General features: G+C 38.5%; 1 protein-coding gene across 1 annotated transcript in view; it reads left to right on the forward strand.

Moving 5' to 3' along the window:
- The first annotated feature begins 3,248 nt into the window (after nt 1-3,248).
- Nucleotides 3,249-8,355, forward strand: part of prrc2c (proline-rich coiled-coil 2C) — a 22,594-nt gene continuing 17,487 nt past the window's right edge. The window contains exon 1 of the mRNA XM_013910644.1: nt 3,249-3,649. The gene's annotated coding sequence lies outside the window, so the exon portion shown is untranslated. The remainder of the gene's footprint in view (nt 3,650-8,355) is intronic.

Raw genomic sequence — 8,355 nt, forward strand, 5'->3', positions numbered from 1 at the left:
TGTGTGTGTGTGTGTGTGTGTGTGTGTGTGTGTGTGTGTGTTACAAAGGTCTTGAGAGAGCTCATTGGTTGATTTTTTGACATGTTCAATACTTTTTCCCTGTTTCATTTCACATTGTTGCACATAATGTGTGGATTGGATGGGTTGATACTGACATATGGTGGGGATTCCATGTCAATGGCAACTTCACGCAAGTAAATTTACTTAGAAAAAACGTCTTCAATAGCCAACTGCTCACACATGCACCATCCTCTTGTAACTCACCTAAATCCTCTAACACAGGGGTTTCTAACTCCAGTCCTCAAGAGCTACTGTCCTGCAGCTTTTAGATGCATCATTACTCCTACACAGCTGAATCAAATGGTCGAATTACCTCTTCAGCATGCCATCAAGTTTGGCAAAGACCTGGTAACAAGCCAATCATTTGATTCAGGCATTCCGGAGCAAGGATGCATCTAAAAGCTGCAGGACAGTAGCTCTCGGGTACTGGAGACCTCTGCTCGAGTCCATGCATGAATTGCACACACCAAGTACTTTTCTAAATTTATTACCTTTACCCCCTGGGCAGTTTTTATTACATAACTCCATATCAAGGCTGAATCATGGACTGATAATGTAGCCTAAATTAATCAGTAATGCCACCTAATGGTGCTTTGGGTATTTGCATGATGTTTTGCTTCAAAAAGCCACATGAAACTACAGTATGTTTTTCGTATTGTCCTTTGTGTCTCACTGCATCACACTGGAAGCCACATGGAAGCATGTGATTATGAATCTCCCTCTTGCAGCCAAATCAGTGACTATGATTAACTAAGATTGCTTTTTAAGGATGGCATAGTACCATTGTGTCATGCAATTGTCCGTTAAAGCAGGATAAAAACGTGAGAAAGTTAAAATTAATTAATTAATTAATTAATTAATTAATTAATAATAATAATTTGATGTTTGTAAGAGTGAAACGAGAATTATAACCCAAAAGGTAGTTTGTCACTGTGTTTATTATTCTATAAAATTCTATAAAAGTTTACAAAAGAATTTTTTTTGTCTTTTATTTTAGTTCAGTAATATATAATCGTTGTGTTTTAAAACAAACCTTTTGTTTGTTTGTTTTTATTAATAGATAGATAGATAGATAGATAGATAGATAGATAGATAGATAGATAGATTTAGTGATTGATTTTTTTTTTTTTTTTTTTACTGTACATACTAAGTTATCCGCCGTTCACGAGCCGCCGCTAAACACCCCAGAAGAAGCTTCGTCCACGCGTGATTTCTTAACATTTGGGTTGCCAGATTTAGAGATAACAAGATATGGAGAAAAATCCGTGAAGGAAAATTCACGTATTTGACGCTAGAGACTGCTAATTTGTCTTTTGAGTGAGTTCGCCATGAACTGACGGTGTATAAATAACACTGAAATGAACTGAACTGAAATGATAACATGCTAACTTAAAAATGCAACGTCTGGCTTTACTTAGAGAAGTCCAAATGAATTTATTCTAAACCAAAAGATGCCATGCAAGTAATGAAAGCGCCACACCTTGACTTCCATGGCACTTGACTCTAGTTTCTGAAGGTAAGTGTCTGACAAATGGACAGAGAATACTAAACTGGAATTTTTTAAACATTCCAGATAGTTGTGGGGTATTTATTTATTTGTTTATTTATTTGAGTATTGAGTAAAGAATAAATACATTTAAAAAAAATAGTAAGTTAAAAAATCCTTTAGTTTTTCTCCACAGATCTTCCTGTCTTGATGCATGTTCGATCATTCAGGTAAGAAAATCTAAGAAAGTTGAGTCTGTTCACCCGGATGCATGCATTCTCAGTGGGAGAAACCTTTCATTCCAAGATACATTTTCAGTTTCTTGGTGTCTCCCACTGATTTCCAGATGAGCAGAATCAACTTTCGGGCGTACCTTCTCACCTTCCTCTTTTGGGTATTCCTTTTAGAGGTCCCGACAGTGGATCATCGGTCTCTCACCTTATCCACATCCTCCTCTAGCACATTGACAAATTTGCATGTCCTCCTTCATCACATCCAAGAACCTCCTATTACTCTTTTCCCCCTGCCTGGCACCTCAGTATTCAACAATATTCAACATCCTTTGTCCAAAATGTCCTCTGCACATGCCTAAACAATCTCAGCTTCGCTATCTTTATCTCCAAATGCTCAACCTGAGCTGTCCCTCTGAGGTATTCCTTTTCTAATAATGTTCATCATGGTCACTCTACAGTGCTATAGTGTCCAAACCATACATAATGGCAGCTCTCACTACTATATTTTAAACCTTCCCTTTCACACTTGCTCCTTTTGTGTCACAAATCACCCCAGGACACCCGCCCCCCCGCCCCCCTCCACCCAGCCTGCCTGCACTCTCTTCTTCACTGCTTTTGTGCACCATCCATCGGGATGGATGGTTGACTCCAGGTAGATTTGGAATCATTATTCAGAATCAGAATATTTTATTAGTTCTAGATGAAATTATGTGGTCACAGTTGCTCCAAGACAATACGAATAGTAGTGACCAGGTTAAAGTACCAATATTAAATATTACAAAATATTACAAAATAGCTCTAATAATCCAGATAGTTCTAATAAATAAATATCCTGATATATTACAGAGAATTGAAAGTTGGACTTAAGGTGACCCTTTTATACATTTATAACGGTTTTTTGTCTCTGTAGAAGATGAACAGATATCAGGTTTGTGCAACATATCGTTAGCTTCATAGCATAAGTGCCTAAGTCATTTTTTTGTGATGACATAGGCAGACGGACAGGATGATGCAGCAGTGGTAGGGGAGTAAAGTTAGGCAAAAATCTCAATTTGACCAAAAAATGACTTAGGCACTTATGCTATGAAGCTAACGATATGCAGTGTATGCTTGTGCTTTTAGATGGGATATTGTTGCACATTAAAACTTTTTTTTTAAATATATTTATAGACGATGTCAAGATCTAGTTGAAATAAGATAGTTATGGGGGATTGGTTAATTGTGATCATAAACAAATCAAGGTTCAGTAATACTTACATGTTGTATTATTTTAACTCAGTATAACAGAAAACAATTTAATTGCAGCGTAAAAAAAGGATACCTCAGAATTTTTCAATTATCATCTCAATTAATTATAATTTTTTAATATAAAATCTGAAATCTGGAATTTCAATCAAATGTTGGTGCACCTGCACGGGATGTGAGAAGCTTTTAGAGAGGGGGATGTCAGAAAGCATATCTGGCAACCGCGGTCTGCCATCTTTGATTGTGAGACAGGCCGCGGCGCGAGCGGGGCCTCACTCAACTACAAAAACGGTCTGGTACGAGATAACGGGTGGGGAGACATATTGAACCACGGGAAGACTGCGAACCGGTTCCCGCTGTAACGGCCGAGCAGACGAGAAGAGACCGGTGGCGTGAAACTGCGGAGAAGACAGAAAGTGCAGGACCGCGCATGTGGAGAGCGGTTTGTTGGCAGCCAGCGAGCGGAGTAGCTAACCATCGTTAGCCGAACTGGGTTAGCAGGCTAGCCAGCTTTTGTAATCCGCCGGCCAGACACTCACTGGTCCACTACAAACCAGGCCGAAACCGGATTTCAAGTAAAGCCGTACAGCACCCGAAAGGATAAAGGAGGCACCGGCGGTGGCAGGTGGGGTCTGTGTGTCATGCAAGTTGAAAGTGTGAAGTTTTGTTCAGTCACTGATGGGCTGGTGTGCACACAGCGTTAGCTGGTTAGCATGCTTTGGCCACTGACGGGCTGGAAGTGGAGGTGATGGCGACTAGTAAGAAACGGAACTGTGCTAAACCGTGCAAGCTGACGGCCTGCTTTCAAACGCCACCTATAATGACATTTTACGTTAAAAGCTGGCCCGTTGGCTGCGTTATAATGTTGGCGGTTTTGTGCCTAACTTTTGTGAGAGTGAGGTGATATTTGAGCCCGGTTTGGTTGAGTTCCGGCGAATAGGGCCTGCACTCCCCTGCCGGTATGAGCCACCCAGCCCACCACAGGGTCGATTCATGGGGAGAGATGGCCTGCAGATTCATGAATGGCAGTAATTTAAGAAAAGTAAACTGCACGGAACAGTGAAACCTTTATATCTGATCTGGCATTTAACCAAGGAACATGTCCTGGTGTTATTTTCCTTTATGTTAAAATGAAACTTTAGCGCACTGCTTTCATTTCCAGCCATGATGAGGTGCAGATTTAACGAATTGTGGTCGTAAAGAACATTTTTACACTGTGTGAGTATGCATGTTGGCAGGGTTGAGTTGTCTAAGACTCCATATGATTCATAAGCATCTCTTGGATGTGGAAAATACTTGGAAGATAATTAATTGGCTTCATGGTGATGCTTTCTGCTTATGCATTTTAGATTAGTAATGGGTCTACATCTGAATGGTTTCAAGGAGGCCATTCAGGGAAATATTGATTAGAGTAGTACTTATTGATCCACCAGTCAGTGATGGTGCCTGATCAGAGAGGCACAGGGACAAGAAGGGAACAGTCTTTGGGAAGCAGTGATTTATAAAGATAAAGAGAAGTTATTTTTATCCTTCATTTGGCATAAAAAACAACTTTAAAGGGACTGATATCAGTTTACTTTTTTATCACACCACAAAATCCCATGACATGACTTTAATTCATTTGAATGTCCAATCTAAGCACCTACCCATCCTCATACTGAAAACAAAACCATACTTCACCTTCTTATGGGCACAATGGAATTGCAGACAATTCCCAAAGGAAATGGATTCATTAGGATTGATGCCATTGAATAAACATAATAATTTCCAGTCCTTATCTTTCACCCAGCTTTATGTTCACTGTGCCAAAAACACTAAGCAGTCATTAATAATGGCTTACTAAGCCTCTTTCATTGGCCCTGACCAATGTGAATGTCAGTTGATAGATGCTGAGTGGGTTCTAATTATTAATGTTTTCTATTTATGGGCCATATCATGTGGCAGGTTATTATTTGACAGATATTGCTGGCAAAGTCGATTGTTGACAGGGCTTGCATTATTAAGGGTTTAATATTTTCTGTATTCTCTGCATTTTCTCTAACTTTGACTGGTGTATATATAAATTGTAGCCCATTATGGCCAGTGTAGATTCTTCTTTTTCTTTTCTTCTTCCTTTTTTTTTTATTTTATTTAAACTGCACCATTACAGTGCAAAACATAGAGGACCATCAAGAACAAGACTGTCAGTCACATTACAGGTGAAAAAGTACTGCTATCAAGAAGAGACAAAACAAATGCTTTGTAGTAGTAATCATATTCTAAAACTAATCATACCACGTTTATTTAGTTGTATTATTGCTGTAAATCAAAATTGCAATTGCATTATGACCAAATTAATCATCTAGCCCCGCTGCAAACAGAATGGTGTAGACATCAGCAATATACAGACACGTAACCTCAGTCTACTAAACTTGCAAGTAGAGCTCACCTGCAAAAGGGAGTCTTGCAAATTAAAAAAAATTATTTTTACTAGAGATGCACAAATTAAACTTGTCCAGTTTCGAGTTGAGAGAAATCACACTGCTCAGCTTATTGTTACCAACACCGGAGTCTCTATTGGACCATTATTTAATCCAAATGTCAGATCAGCACATCCCTTGTCCTAACCTTCATTTAGAGTGCCAATAACCACACAAAACCAATAGTGTTCCTAATTTTTGAGTGTGGATTTATGAGCAATTTTGAACTCTAGTCATATTTCATTGCAGAATAATGTCCACATGTGTTTGCATAATGCGTGTATACATTGTTCTAGTTAAGTGGTTGTATGGCAGTTTACTCTGACACAACCAGCATACAACAATTGATTTTGCACTGCAGAACCACACCACTTTCTTATCCACCTTGCCTGTTTACAACTTCCTGTCACAATGTTAGAGGGGAGCAGGTGGCAGCATAACATCTGAGACCCAGTAGTTACCTGGCATATTTAGTTTAAGTATGTCTTTTCCTGTCAAGTGAGGGCAGCACTGTTTAAATGTCTTGTTAATTAGTTATGCTCTACTTTCAAGTGTAAGCACAGTGGCGACAGTTATTAATGCCTTCTCAAATGTGTCAAAAACATCATCTTTGTTTATTAACTTTGTTATCCAGAACAGGAAAATATTTTCACTGCCAACATGCTAGAGCTGAGCGAGTAATAGTTTTATTTTTAATTAAGAATTTGGGCTTCCAGCGATTATAAAAAAAAACCAAAACAATTAAGATGAACTATTATTGTGCTGTATTATGTTTAATAGTGAAGCACTGGACCGATCTTTCTCTGATGTGAAACTTGGTGTTAATGTTGCCCTGTGGTGATTTTGTTACTGCAGTAGTAATCCTCAGAATGAGAGGAACCACAGCTTTGCTGCTGACTTGGGTCTCCCCTCTTCTGTGTTTGCGGGCAACTTTGGGGCCACATCAGTTGCCAATAACTTGTTTTATCTCACTCTTTTTAAAATTCAACTCAGGAAAAAAAGCTAGTTAAAGAACATTTTACAGTTAATTGCCAATTATTTTTTTCTAATGTTTCATGTCAAATGATTCTGATCTTATTATTTAATAAATATCTGATCTAGACTCAGTAATTTTACCTTCATTAAACCGTCAAAATCTCTGAGAACTGCACACAAACTATTTGATGCACAAAAGAAACGCCAAAGTGCTGATAGTTTGAGTATTTAATAAGGGGAAGAAAAGAGCTCATGCGTGTAAACGCTAATGCAGAGCAGTTGCAGGTGTGCAGGGTTGCACTGGAGGTCAGGCTAGACAAATTAGGGCTGGAGAGCTGGGATGTTATTACAAATCTTTCTCTCTCACTCCTAATATAATCATTCAAAAAATCTTACAATATAGTCTCTTTAAGTGAATGTTGATTAAGAGCAAGTCCACAACATATTAAATACTAAATTAACCCATTTGGTGTAGAGAGCTCATTCTTGAGTAACTTCAGACTTTGGATTTTTATAAATGTGCTTGTTGAACGTTTAAGAAAAATTGTATTCATTAATGAGCTTAACAAAAGAATCTTGATTTAGTTTCCCCTGTGTTATTCTTATCATCTCAGGTTAATAGGACCTGTCAAAACTTGTCACCACTGTAGCCCCTTTTATCACTTTATAAGTGATAAAAGAAGAGCATCACTGGAGGGACACAAAAAGGATTAACCACAATAGCTGTTTTACATCTGTTATCTTGCTTTCATAAGTCATCATCATGAAGGCCTTTACTGATAGTTATTTTATTTTTTTTTACCTCCCCTCGTGCAGAGGGATTCCTACTCAATCACCCTGGAGTTAGTGGCACCTGATGCCAGTTCTCTACCTGCGAGGGGGTTTGGTTAGACAGATCCTTTTTGAGGAAACAGCTGGATGAAGTTGAGAACTGCCCTTATAGAAATGTGGCCAGCAAACAAAAAGCTTGAGTGAAGAATTGTCCGCTAATAAACTGATTGTGGGTGCCTCTGGGGAAAAAATGTAAAATTCTAAAATGAGTCATAAAATCTATTTAGGGGCAATTAATAAACCTGGTCTAAGTTGGGAGGAAAAAGAATGAAGAAACCAACAAAAAATAAAAAGGTTTCTTTTTAAAAATGAATAAATAAGCTGAACTGAACAGAATGGAGATGTGTTTTTGGTTTAATAAAGGCACTATGGATTTGTATTGGCTACCATCGCTACAGAAACCAGGGGTAATGTTCATACTCTCATCCTTACAGAAAATAAGAGGAAATCTTTTTGAAAGTATTTTGTAAAATGAGAGCCACATTGTCCTGAATATGATTTTTTTTTTTTTTTTTTTTTTTTCCTTCCTCCTCCTTTTAAGTTAGTTTGTTGGTGTTCACCGGCAGCATTTTGGATAGTGTGGACTGATCTGAGCTGTCGGCTCCCCCAAGCGCGCACATACACACACCAACATAATCTCACACTTACAAGACTATGTTACACCACTTCCCCCGTTAATAATAAATGACCTTTGTGTGACATAGGAAAGACACTGCAGCTGTAAACGTGTCGCCTCTGTTCTTGGAGCTGCTCACTCTAATTCACTTTCTGGTGTTTCCTTTTCTTGGTTACTGAACTGTGTATCTTAAATCCTACTCTATTTCCTGTCATCGCCCCATTGCCATAACTGAGCAGAGTGCCTTTTCTTGTGTCATTTCTTATGTTGCCTTTGTACTACTAAAAGGTTTTGGTGGGTATTCTTTTCTTTTTTTTGATAAAAGTCATTATGGCTACGTTCACACTGCAGGCAAAAGCGCATCAAATCCGATTTTTCTTTACCCTCTGCGACCCATATCCGATCATGGTATGACAGTGTGAACGGCACAAATCCGATATTTTCAAATCC

This window comes from Pundamilia nyererei, unplaced genomic scaffold, assembly GCF_000239375.1.
Source record: "Pundamilia nyererei isolate P.nyererei 1_Seehausen unplaced genomic scaffold, PunNye1.0 scaffold00046, whole genome shotgun sequence".
NCBI lineage: Eukaryota > Metazoa > Chordata > Actinopteri > Cichliformes > Cichlidae > Pundamilia > Pundamilia nyererei.